A 14,272-nucleotide genomic window follows, 5' to 3' on the forward strand; every position below is an offset into this window, starting at 1 on the left:
AGCATAAAATCGATACTTAATAGACGACACTCTTATTAGCGTCATTCTGAAGATTTTGCTCTTAAGTCTTTTACGAAGTTCTGTCAAATCTATGTTTTGGTTAAAAACCAGTTGCGTTGTGTTCTTGGATAAAAAAAACGCTATTCTTGGTGTCTCGAATCTCACCATCATAGTAAATAACAGCATTAATACGTTTACTCATCTTCAATTTCTATTTTGCTTAGCCTCTGTATTTTTTCTTACTGTAACTTATGCAACATGATAATAAAATTTGGCTCATTTATAACCTAAGGCCAAACAGGAACTACTGTAAAAAAAAGTCCACGTGAGAGCTTTTTTCAGTAATTTTTTTGGCAGTGCATCCTGCTTGACGCGTTTTTGACATAATTTTTTCAGAATCGTCTTCTCAAAATTATTTTTTCAGGAACTACTGTAGAAAAAAAGCGTCCACATAGGAGCTTTTTTCAGTAATTTTGCTAACAGTGCATCCTGCTTGAAGCGTTTTTGAAACTATTTTTTTCAGAACCGTCTTCTCAAAATTATTTTTTCAAAAACTACTGTAGAAAAAGAGCGTCCACGTAGGAGTCTTTTTAGTAATTTTGCTGACAGTGCATCATGTTTGAAGTGTTTTTGACATTATCTTTTCAGAACCGTCTTCTCAAAATTAACTTTTCTAAAACTATTGTAGAAAGAAAAACAAAATTCTTCTTGTCAATATAACTTTTTCTAAACCCTTAACCTAAACACAAAATTATTTTTAAAAAAACTAAACCCTAATTTAATTAATTTTCTTAAAAACTCTAAACCTTAATTTAATTAATTTATTTAAAACCCCTAAAACCTAATTGAATTAATTTTTTTAAAATTCTAAACCTTGATTTATTTTTTAAAATTCTTAAACCCTAAATAAATAAAATCCTAAATTATTTTAACAAAACACTAACACTACAACCCTAAAACCCTAGACCCACAAATCATAGGCACTAAACATGCAAATAGCCCTAACCCTAGAAAAACACAGGGTAAAACGCGTCCCTGAGGGAGCGATTTTGTCACGTCAGCAAAGCGCGTCCACTTCAGCGCGTTTTGTGCTGACATGGCAAAATCGCTCTCTTAGGGACGTGATTTGTTGAAATTTCCTCCTAAAATACTCCTACGTTAATGCGTTTTGTAGTTTTCGGCCCATTCTAGTAAATAATAAAAAAAGTGGCCCATTTCTATACATAAAGTTGGAAATGAGCCTTTGTTGGTAAAATGGTCAAAGATTTCATTATCAAAATAAAAATATATCACATATTTTATTTTAATTTATTTTTAAAAATATATTGTAATGTATGGATAACAATCATTAATCGTGAAAATCAAGTAATGCCTTCTTATTTATAAAAAAAACGTTTTTTAATTCATTAGAGAAACCATAAACAATGGGCACATAGTATATGTGATAAATAAAATATCATAAATTAGTATACAAATACCTATGTGTGCAAAAAGAATCTAATAGAAGAAAAAGATTAGCTGATAATAAAACATAAACTAATTACAAATGTATTACTTTTATCAATTCTCAATTATTACATTCTTACTTATCATTGTTAAATCTTCCTATAATAAATTATAGTTAACCAATTACCAAAGGCCTTAAGAGGCCCCACTATATGCATAAAAAAATATGTCTTAAATGGTTGATCCTTTTCTTTATTTTTTCAAAGTTTAATATCACAATCACCATTAGAGTACTCTATTATAACAAAGTCCACCAATAATGATTTTCAATAAATCTAACGGCACAATTGCCTTGGTAAATCTTGTATATATGCCAAAATACAACTAGAGAACAAAAAACTAAATGAAATGAAAGTAAAACTACCATAATTTTCATATAAAACAAAATGGAAAGAAATTAAAACTGTTATTTAGAGAAAATAGAATGGACTATTATTTATTCATAAGTTTCCACACAATAGTGCTCGACGAATCTAAACTACCACGAAAGTAGTTGAAAATGAAATTGAAAAAGAAAAGAAAAGAAACTGTTGAAAAGGGGTTAAAGTATATATAGAACATTTTTTTGGTAAAATAACAAAATATAGTAATAAATAACAAAATATGGTAATAAAACATCATGACAACTCGATGCTAGTGCCATCCTCTGGAAATCCTTGTAATCTCCACTTTATTAGCCATACAGCAAAGTGTCCAATGTAGAACATGCCAAGCTATTTGATGTGTCGATATAAATGTTTAGCCCAAACGGGTAACCTGACACAAATATATCTTCAGCTAGACAAGCAACAAATATGGTTAGTACAAGTATGTTCGAGTTCATTTACTGAGTTTTATTGGGTAATACTTATAATATGGAATGAGAAAAAGAGATGACATAAAATGTATTTGATGTTAAAATATGGTATTAGTGAATGATTTGAATATAAATACTTATATGATATGAATTGGTATGTTATAAATTTGCTATATTATATGATTGATTATATATAAAAGCTCACCTTATTGTTGTGATTTGATATGTTAGGAACACTTTGTCAAGTTAAATAGTTTAATTTGATTAATTGTAAGTCAAAGTAAGTTTCTCGTCTAAATGCCTATGAACTTGCTAAGCATCCGAAATGCTTACCCCGTTGTTTTTCTCTTCCCTATAGATTGTTGACTTACGAAACATGTCGATCAGATCTATGAGAAGCTCACACTATCCCGTGTTTAATTTGGTATTTTTCAAACATTTTAAGGTCTGATTATGTGGCATGTACATAGGTGTTTGTTTTGGTTAAATTTGGTATAATGATATAGTTTGAAACCTATGCTAAGTATCAATTTGCAATATACTAAAGTTTGTAATATGATATGCTTTTGGGTAAATATGGTTTGAATTGAGCATATGAAATTTGAAATGGTATTTTGAGTATTTACATAGGTAAGATGATGAAATGGAGTGGTTAAAAAAGCGTGGATGATTAGGTTGACCTTACTAAGTTAAATTGTTATGTTTTGATGTCAAATTGTGGAAATGTTGGTTTGGATTATTTGAAATGGTTGAATGGAATGTTTTGGCATGTATTTAGATTAGTTTTGTGCAAACAAAGTTGTGTAGTATGCACCAAAATGTTGGAATTATGAGGTTGACATGAAATAGATACCAAATGGCCTAACTTGTACCAAAAACAGATTCATCGTCTCAACAACCACATTTCCTCGTCTTAACATCAGTCGATAGTATGTGATGTCGCAACATCGAGTGACCTAACTCATAACGTGACAAACTGTTTAGAGATGTTGCAATCTACAGGAGGTGGCGTCACGACGACCCTAAAATTTTGAAATATTGCAATTTGGTCCTATTTCATATTCAGGTCAATAACAGAGCTTTCATAAGCTCAATTGAGACTTGAAAAAGAATGTGTATCATTATGTGAACATGTTTATGAAATTATTGCATGTCTAAATAGTTTATTTACCAGTGATTTGATGATAGTTGCTCTAACAACAGTTGTAGCATCTCATAGCTCAGATCTGACAACTGGGTTAGTCGAGGAGTGTTGTAGTTGAATTTTGAGTAGGACTATTTTAGCGAATAGAAGTTTTGTGTAGAGTTCGAATGTCCCACGTAAAAGGTGTAGCATGAATAAAAATTTACTCAGTTTAACCAACAAGTGTTTATAAAATTTTAACAAAATGCAAAATCAAGCATTTCACTAAATTGAAGCTCAATCAAACTTGCAAGGCAATTGTTGTCAATCAAATTATTCAACAAGTTTGAGAAATAATCAAATATTTTTACTTGAGATGAGATGACAACTCAAGCACCTCATCTCAGTTACTCAATTTGATATGTCTCCAAACAAATTATTTTCCCCTACGAATGGCAGCTCGATTAATGGAGTGTTTGCGAGTTTCAGTTCTTCACTTGAATCATTTTACGCGAGGTGAAATGATAACCCAAGCACCTTATCCCGGTTACTTAATTTGGTCACATTTTTGAAATCTTCACTCATAACCTAGCCATCAGCGGAGTAGCATATGTATATATACATATATATTTTTTATTAACATAAAATAAAATGACTAAAACGAGATACGATTACTTTTATTAAGCAAGTTTAAAGAACTAACAATTTTCATGGGATGTTGATTTAACCATAATATTTTCAATTCTACAAAACACTTGTCAATCAAACTAAGCAATGTGCAATTATTCATGAATCGCCCAACCATTTGAATTAACTAAGCAGAGGAATTAAAGACTCAATTTCAGACAAATTAATGAATAAACTTAGTATAAGAATTAACACATGCAATGAAGAGAAAAAAATAGCATGGCATGTCCTACAAATCCCCCTACTTAATAAGTTGTGTGCAAGCTACCCACAACATGGCCTAACTGAACAATCACTTATTCAATATTTCTATAAGCGGTTACTCCCTATGGAAATGAAGATGATTGATGCCATAAGTGGAGGGGCACTTGTTAACATAGCTCCTTAAAGAGTGTAGAAAATTTATATTTGGTGGTCTCGATAACCATCAAATATATTGATGGCACTTGTTGGGATTTGTAGGACATGCCATGTTATTATTTATTCTGTATTGCATGTATTGATTCTTATATTAAGATTATCCCTTAATTTATTTGAAATTGAGCCTTTAATTCCTAAGCTTAGTTAATTCAAATGGTTAGGTGATTCATGAATAATTGCTTATTGCTTAGTTTGATTGACAAGTGTTTTGTAGAATTGGTAATATTATGGTTAAATCAACATCCCATGAAAATTATTAGTTCTTTAAACTTGCTTAATAAAAGTACTTGTATATCATTTTAGTCATTTTATTTTATGTTAATAATATATATGCATATATATACTACTTCGCTAATGGATAGGTTATGAGTGAAGGTTTTGGAAATGTGACCAAATTGAGTAACCGAGATAAGGTGCTTGAGTTGTCATCTCACCTCGCGTAAAAAGATTCAAGTGACGAACCAAAACCTGTAAACACTCTGCTAGCCGAGTTTCCATGAGTAGGGGAAAAATAATTCGTTTAGAGACGTATCAAATCGAGTAATAAAAGTACTTGTACCTCGTTTTAGTCATTTTATTTTATGTTAATAATATATATAAGAATAAATATACTACTCCATTGATGAATAGGTTATGAGTGAAGATTTTGGAAATGTGAGCAAATTAAGTAACCGAGATAAGGTTCTTGGGTTGTTCTCTCACCTCGCATAAAAAGATCCGAGTGACGAACCGAAACTTGCAAACACTCTGGTAATCAAGCTGTCATGAGTAAGGAAAAATTGAGTAACCTGGATTAGGTGCTTGAGTTGTCTTCTCATCCCACGTAAAAATATTTGACTATGTCCAAAACTTGTTGAATAATTTGATTGAGAACAATTGCCTTGAAAGTTTGATTGAGCTTCAATTTAGTGAAATGCTTGATTTTGCATATTGTTATAATTTTATAAACACTTGTTAGTTAAAGTGAGTAAACTCTTATTCATGTTACACCTAAATTATTGCATTGCGCATGGTTTTTGAATGAGACTTGATTTCAGGAAAAGTCATTGAATGATTTCTAGTATGAGAATGTGCAACATGCTTGAGGACAAGTATCATCTAAGCAGGGGAATTTGATAGCAAGTTAACTTATATGTTTAATACACCAAATTTTGGTCAATTTTTTTAATAGAATACTACTAAGCTTGTGATTTCTTGCCTAAATTTTATCATGGACGGAATTAGAGTGCTGAAGTTCAAAAAAAGCTAAAAATTAGGTTAAATTAAAGCAAGTTGAGGGTTGAATTAAAAAATTCAAAATTATTTTTGAGCTGATAAAAAATATCAGACTTTTGACTTTGACAAATTGTATATTTAGAAAAATATGATTTAGCGGTTGGTTGTTAAACATGATTCTAGGCGTAAATCATGTGAAATTAGTTCTTTGAAAGGTGTATACAAAGGCTTGTAATTGTGGCATTAGAAATGACGTAGGGTTCCTTCCCGATTCTCTGCTCAAGGATGACTCCTTTACTGGGATAAGTTGCATCACACATGATCTCGAAGGGATAATCCCAATTCAGTCGCTACACTATGAGAGTTGAAACAAGCTTATGCTTGAGAGTATTGAATGCGTCCTTACACGCTTGATCGAATTCGAATCCTTTGTCTTTTTGCAAGAGATTACAAAGCAGTTGTGAAATCTTCGAAAAATCCTTAATAAAACACCTGTAAAAACCTACATGACTAAGAAAAGAAAGGATTTCCCTTACATTCGTGGGGTATGGAAGTGAGTAACGTCATGTTTGGCCTTATCGACCACAATCTCTTCAATGGAGACAACATGACCTAAATTTAATCCCTTATCAACCATAAAATTACATTTTTCATAGTTTAGAATGAGATTAAGTTCTAGACATCTTTCCAAAATCTTACTGAGGTTTGACAGACATTCACTGAAAGAATCACCATACACCGTGAAGTCATCCATAAATGCATAAATTATTTTCTTAACATAGTCAAAAAATATGTTTACCATACACCTCTAAAATATGGAAAATATGGAAAAAGAACATGCAGACATCGTCTTTTCTTGGTCTATAGGCAAATGTGGCAAAAGGGCATGTGAACGTCGTCTTTTCTTGGTCTTCCGGTGCCACTAGAATTTGGAAGAAACCTAAATAGCTATCAAGATAGCAATAGTAAAATTTATCGGTTAAGCATTCGAGCATTTGGTTAATGAAAGGAAGTGGAAATTGGTTTTTTCAAGTTAAAAAATTCAACTTCCTGTAGTTTATGTAGACATTCCACTAATTTTGGACCCGAGTGGGAACCAATTCAGAAAGCTGGCAATTGAGCATCAATTAATCTCTGGAATGATTTGTGACTACTAAGACTTGGTCAAGGAAAGGTGCAAACTCAAGACATTAACATAAATTATAAGAATGTTTCAAACTTAATAGATATGGACACTTTTACTTGGAAATTTGAAGTATTGAGGGCTTATTTGATGACGAACAGGTGAGAAGGATATTGGCAATCCCACTTGCTAGTAGTGCACAGACAAATGAAGTGGTGTGGCATAAAGACAACACTAGTGTCTATATAGCTAAAAGAGGATACAAGTGGCTAATTACAGAGGAGTTGGATTTGCTAGGATATGATTACACAACACATTCTACAGTACTAAAAGCTTTCTATAAAAAGTTGTGGAATTTAAATATCCCATGCACAATCAAGATTGCAATGTGGAAAATTGGTAATGGGTATTTTCCTACATTACAAATGTTAAAACAAGGACTGCAGTAGGAAACCTTTGTCTTATCTACCAAATTGAGGAGGAATCAATAGAGCACCTGTTTCAGGAATGTTCGTTCACGCGACAAATCTTGCAGAGGATTGGTGTGGTGTTCTCAACCACAAATGGAAAGCAAAATTAGGAACTTTGGTTGGCAGAAGAGTTTATAAACAACAGTCGCTCTATGTGCAAAACAATAGCTATTAGCTATTAGGCATTATGGTATAATCGAAACAAGGTATATCATGAGGGGGCAAGGAAACATATGCATAAAGTACTAGCTTTTATCAAGGCTTATATTTTAGAGATGGAAAAATTAGAAGTTTCAGGCAGTAAGAATGATATGCAGGTGTTCGATAATATGTTTGAGATAAGCACAATATAGCTTTCTCGCAAGGTGCTTGTGCTGGTTTAGTATTTCTGTTAAATGCTTGATACTGGCTTATGATTTAAGTCTGTTATTTCTGGTACAGTTGTAACTTGTTTGTTATTTTTTGCTAACAAATTATCTAGAACACCTGAACTGCTATAAGTAGCCTAGGTGCTACTCTTCATTCTGAATACTTATAATGTTAAATAAGAAATAGAGTGTTACACTCAAAATCTCTCTCACTTGTTCTTCTTTTTCCTTCTTTTTATTCTGTTATCTGTGATTTCTTTCTAATTCATAAACATCATGATTTCTTCATCTTTTATGTTTTGCTTTCAGAATACATCAATGTTATAGTTTCTTTTATAATGTACGCAGCTTTTTGACATGGTATCAGAGCTTTGGAATTGATGATAATCAGCTGTGATTTACGTCTACCGTGTGTTTGATTAAATGTCTCTGTAAGCAGAATCTCTTGTTCTTCAGCTATTATTTTTGTTCTTGAGTGATCTTTGGCTGCGATGTCTGTCAATAATTCTGAACAAAATGAATCGATGAATAATGAAACTGTGAATCCTGCTTTTGAGGTCAGATCTGATGTTAGTAAATCATTTACTGCCATTTTGACCAAGAAAATATCTCTGTTGATTGATGAAAGCAATTTTCTGTCATGGAAACATGTTTACCTAACTTTGAAAACACATAGGCTACAAAGTTATGTAGAGGGAACTATAGCTATTCCTCCTAGGGTGATTAACATTGATTCGGGAGTACAAATAGAAAATCCTACTTTTGTTTCGTATGAGCAACAAGATTCTGCTCTTGCGTCATGGTTGATGTCCTCAGTCAGTCATTCTCTGCATACACATCTGGTTGGCTTGCACTCTGCTTTTGAAATATGGAATAAGCTGAATCAGATATTTGCTCTTCACTCACGAACTAAGAGAATGCAGTATAGATGCATGTTGCATAATGTTAAGAAGCAAAATAAGACAATGAGAGAATATTTAGCAGAAATTAAGCATATCTGTGATGTGTTGTCTGGATGTGGTCAAAATATTCATGAGGAGGAACAACAATTTGCTATTCTTAACGGTTTACCTATCGAATATGAGAACATTGTTTCAATTATTACTTCTAGTCAGCATCCTTATGATCTTCAAGGTGTTGTTTCAGCTTTGTTGGATGCAGAGGCGAGGATAAAACTTCAGGGAAATGTCATTAGTATAACTGCTAATGTAGCTGTGCAGCAGCAACTCCCGGCAAATAGCAGTGATAGTACTAAGTCGAATGATCAGACTCTTAATTCTAGCTCTGAAGGTATGAATGTTCAGACCAGATCATATTATCAGGGTAATGGCAGGTTTAGACCACGTGGTAAAGGAGGAAGGTACTCAAATAATTCGAGACCCCAATGTGAATTATGTGGTAAGATAGGGCATTTGGTCTCTAAATGTTTTCATCGGTTTAATGCTTCATTCACTGGTATTTCTGACTCTACTGCTACTAATTCTCAGTCATCAAACTATGTTAAGCCTTCTGAAGGTGTGAATGGTTTTTATTGTTATCCTGGTCCCACTACTGGTTTTACTATGTTTAGTCCTCAAGTTGGACATCCTGGTTTTACTGGGTTGAATACTCAAGGTAATCTTGCTGGTTCTGGAGGACTTAATGTGTCTGCACATATACCTTCTACTAGAATGCCTCCTACTCATGCTGGTACTTCACATTTTGCTACATATAACTGCAGTATGCCGATAGTCAGCAATCTCAGTCCTGCAAACCCTTATGTTATGTCCTGTAACAATGGTAATCCTTTTGTTAGTGGTGCTGGCTCTTTTTGTTCAGGTTCTACTCAAGCTAGTTCAGAAGGTAATCGAATCTCTCAGTGTTTGCAAGCGACACCAGCAGTGGTTGTAGATCCGGCTTGGTACCCAGATACTGGTGCAACTGGGCATCTCACACATGATTCCACATGCTTACAGCACTCTAATCCTGCTACAAGTATAGTTCAAGTCGGTAATGGTTCTTGTATCCCTATTATAAATACTGGTACTGCAACTTTTTCCACTGATCAAAAAGAACTGCACTTAAACAAATTGTTTTATGCTCCTGATATTACCAAAAATTTAATTTCAGTATCCCAATTCACCAAAGACAATAATGTATCATTTGAATTTTTTCCCAAATATTGTGTTGTTAAAGATCTCACTACGCAGGCTGTTCTGGCACAAGGAGTTGAAGTTGATGGTCTCTACAAATTGGATGTGAATCAGAAATTTAGTGCTCTTTCGTATCTCTCGTCTGATCTTTCATGCTTTACCACTAGTGTTAGTTCAAATAATAATGATTGTGTGAAATGTAAAAGTTTAACTTCTCATGAGTTGTGGCATCGTAGGTTAGGACACACTTCGACACACAATCTTGCACATCTAGCTTCCACATCTGCTATTCCTGTTAAAGTTCTCAAGGATTTTCCTCTATGTGTTGCTTGTCAATTTGGAAAAAGTCATAAACTACCATTTACATCATCAACCACTGAGTATACTTCTCCTTTACAACTTATTCATTGTGATGTTTGGGGACTAGCTCCATATGTGTCTTCTGGGTATAAATACTATATTTCATTCATCGATGCATATTCAAGACATGTTTGGATTTTTCTTTTGAAACAGAAGTCTGAGGCTTTCTTGTGTTCAAAAAGCAAGTTGAAACAATGTTTGATAAAAAGATTAAGGCGTTGCAAACTGATAGTTGTAGAGAGTTTAGATCATTTGTACAGTACTTGCAATCATTTGGCATACAACATAGATTAACCTGTCCTCATACTTCTGAACAGAATGGTTTAATTGAACGAAGACATAGACAAATTGTAGAAATAGGTCTTACTTTACTTGCACAAAGTTCCATGCCTTTAAAATACTGGTCTGATGCTTTTACTTACGCTATTAATATAATAAACATCTTACCTTCCAAGGCTATAAATAATAAAACTCCTTTTGAAAAATTGTATCAAGTTAAGCCTGATTACTCTCTTATTCGAGTGTTTGGATGTCATTGTTTTCCCTTGTTGACACCTTATAATCACAATAAACTGCAGTTTCGGTCTATATCTTGCATTTTTTTGGGCACGGTTGCTAACCATAAGGGTTATAAGTGTCTTGCACCTAATGGTCGAGTGTATATATCTCGACATGTTAAGTTTCAGAAAGATATTTTTCCTTTTTCACTAAAGGCTGACATGCACGTTTCTTCACCTTCTTCACACACTCCATTTACTACAGTTCATTTACCTATTGTTTCGCCACCTGATCTAACTACTAATGCTAATTTTTGTTCTTCATTGCAGCAGTCTAAATCGCCATCACTAATATCTACTCCTCCTCCATCTCATTCTCCAAATTCTGGTTTTACTCCGTTCAACTCTCAAAATAATGATTCTAACATAAACTGCACTTCCTCATCTCAGGATCACTCACCTAATTTTTCACACGATGGGCACCAATCTCAAAGTTTGCCAAATTCTGCATTTGCACCTGCGTTTGAAATGCAGTCTCAAGATATACCAAACCCGTCTCAACTTAATAGTCACCCCATGATCACAAGGGGCAAGTTAGGTATTGTAAAATCGAAAATTATCACTTATCAAGTTACTAATATACCTTTTTCTCCTGCAGATATTCATGAAGCTATGCAGTTTCCTCAATGGCAACAAGCCGTTCATGATGAACTTGATGCTTTGGTGAGAAATCAAACTTGGGACTTAGTTCCCTTACCATCAAATCGACATGCTGTGGGATGCAAGTGGTTGTTCAAGGTAAAGAAATGAGCTGATAGTACTGTGGATTGCTTCAAAGCTCGGTTGGTTGCCAAGGGTTATGCTCAGAAAATAGGCTTCGACTTCCATGACACGTTCAGTCCAGTCGCAAAAGCAAATACTGTTCGCACTCTCCTTTCCCTGGCAGTTACTCATGGTTGGGAATTGAGGCAAGTAGATGTCAACAATGCCTTCCTCAATGGAGATCTTGTTGAGGAAGTGTATATGCAACAACCCCTCGGTTTTGAGCAGCGAAATATCGAAGGTCAACCTCTTGTTTGCAAACTACGAAAGGCCCTTTATGGTCTCAAACAAGCGCCGAGAGCTTGGTTTCAAAAGCTCAAAGATTTTTTGTGTTCCAATCTGAATTTTCAAGCTTCATGTGCTGACCCTTCTTTATTCACACGTCAAAATAAAGGAACTAGGGTATGGTGTCTGGTATATGTTGATGACATTATTCTCACTGGTAGCAATTTAAAGGACCTAAGTGATGTTATTCATCAGTTAAACAAAGCGTTTTCTCTTAAGGATTTGGGACCTTTGCATTATTTTCTTGGAGTAAAAGTGCATAGACGTAATGGAACTCTACATCTATCGCAGAAAAAGTATATTCGTGAGTTAATCAATCGTGCTGAGATGACTTCTGCTGGCTCAGTACCCACTCCAATGGTCGTGTCTCCTACTCTCACTTCAACTAATGGTCAATTGTTACCTACGTCCAAGGCTGTTTTATATAGAAGCATTGTGGGTGGACTTCAATATGCATGTCTTACCCGTCCCGGTATAGCTTTTGCTGTAAACAAACTCAGTCAGTTCATGCATTCTCCAACTGACAAGCACTGGGTGTCAGTCAAACGAGTACTACGATATCTTCAAGGAACTATCGAGTTTGGCCTTTATTACAGTCCAGCGGATCAGGTTGATATTACAGCTTTTTCAGATTCAGATTGGGGCAGCTCTCTTGAAGATAGGAGGTCTACTTCTGGTTTCTGTATCTACATAGGTGGCAACCTCATTGGTTGGTCATCCAAGAAGCAACATGTAGTGGCACGCTCTACATCTGAGGCAGAATTTCGAAGTGTCGCCAATACTGTGGCTGACATCGCTTGGTTCATCCATCTTCTGACTGATCTTGGAGAGAAGTGTTGTGGAATTCCAACTATATGGTGCGATAATTCTGGTGCTGTCCAGATATCAGCAAATCCTGTTCTTCATTCCAAGATGAAACATGTTGAACTTGATCTTCATTTTGTCCGGGAAAAAGTAGTAAAGGGTGATCTTCAAATCAATCATATTGCTGCACACAATCAAGTTGCGGATCTATTCACTAAACCTTTAAGTGAATCTCAATTTGTTGCGCTGCGATCAAAGCTTGGATTATGTCAACTCTGCTCAGTATCCACGGCTTTTGTTTTCTCGGAAGAGGAGAAAACAGGGGGAATATCAGGCAGTAAGAATGATATGCAGGTGTTCGATAATATGTTTGAGATAAGCACAATATAGCTTTCTCGCAAGGTGCTTGTGCTGGTTTAGTATTTCTGTTAAATGCTTGATACTGGCTTATGATTTTAGTCTGTTATTTCTGGTACAGCTGTAACTTGTTTGTTATTTTTTGCTAACAAATTATCTAGAACACCTGAATTGCTATAAGTAGCCTAGGTGCTACTCTTCATTCTGAATGCTTATAATGTTGAATAAGAAATAGAGTGTTACACTCAAAATCTCTCTCACTTGTTCTTCTTTTTCCTTCTTTTTATTCTGTTATCTGTGATTTCTTTCTAATTCATAAACATCATGATTTCTTCATCTTTTATGTTTTGCTTTCAGAATACATCAATGTTATAGTTTCTTTTATAATTTACGCAGCTTTTCGACAGGAAGATATAACAGTACCAATGCAAAACCCTAGAGTTAGTAAATGGGAGCCACCAGAAGGTGGTAGTGTTAAAGCAAACTTTGATGCCTCATTTCATCAACAGTCAAATAAATCAGTCTCGGTGATTTTAATTAGAAACAGGGAGGGCCTAGTTATGGTAGCGTGTACTTACCTGAATGAGCATGTGTTAAAATCAACCATGGCAAAAGCGCAAGCATGTTTGAAACCTGTAATTTTCACGAATGAACTAGGGTTAGGAGGATTTTGGTAGTAGGGGACACCTTAAATGTTTTCAAGAGAGTAAGGACGACAGAGGAGGATAAATCGAACATCAGTAATCTAGTCAATGAAGTAAAAGAAATGATTTGTAGGTTTGAAAAAATAGAATTTCGACACGTACCTTAGAAAGCTAATGAAGCAGTGCACAGTTTGACAGAGGAGGGTAGGCGTTATGAAACCCCCAAATATTGGATAGAAGAGGCTCCAAAGAGAGTGGAAGAACCAGTAAATCAAGATTGACATGGACTACAAGGAGAGGGATGAAGAATGAGGCTACTGAGACCGAAGGAACTATGACTATTTGGACTTCGATGAACTCAGATTTTCATGGAGGGATCGAGCCGTAAACGGAAGCATAGCTGAGACCAACGGGAGGAAAAAAGGACCGCTTCTGGTGTTTTACTGATGTAATTATCGAACCAGCGAAATGGAAAGGAAGATGGTTCATTTCCCTTCATTTCTTTACTGTTTTTGGTTTTGTTTCCCTTTGGAAATCTATTTTGGTTTTTAGATGGGGGTTATCCGCAATTTTTAAATTCTGTTACTTTCAAGGCATTGCCCGTTCGACCAATAAGATTGACGCAGAAGAAAAGTTGATCAGTGGGCATGGGAATTGTAACCG

General features: G+C 34.7%; 1 long non-coding RNA gene across 1 annotated transcript; it reads right to left on the bottom strand.

Annotated features, from left to right (window-relative positions):
• Positions 1-8,299: 8,299 nt before the first annotated feature.
• On the bottom strand, positions 8,300-14,012 carry LOC121216066 (uncharacterized). The gene is made up of 3 exons (XR_005912132.1): positions 13,772-14,012; positions 13,544-13,598; positions 8,300-8,563 (listed from the first exon to the last, which is right to left on the bottom strand). It is a non-coding gene; the product is annotated as an uncharacterized lncRNA (long non-coding RNA).
• Positions 14,013-14,272: the final 260 nt, after the last annotated feature.

Source organism: Gossypium hirsutum, chromosome D04 (genome assembly GCF_007990345.1).
Source record: "Gossypium hirsutum isolate 1008001.06 chromosome D04, Gossypium_hirsutum_v2.1, whole genome shotgun sequence".
Classification (NCBI taxonomy): Eukaryota; Viridiplantae; Streptophyta; class Magnoliopsida; order Malvales; family Malvaceae; genus Gossypium; species Gossypium hirsutum.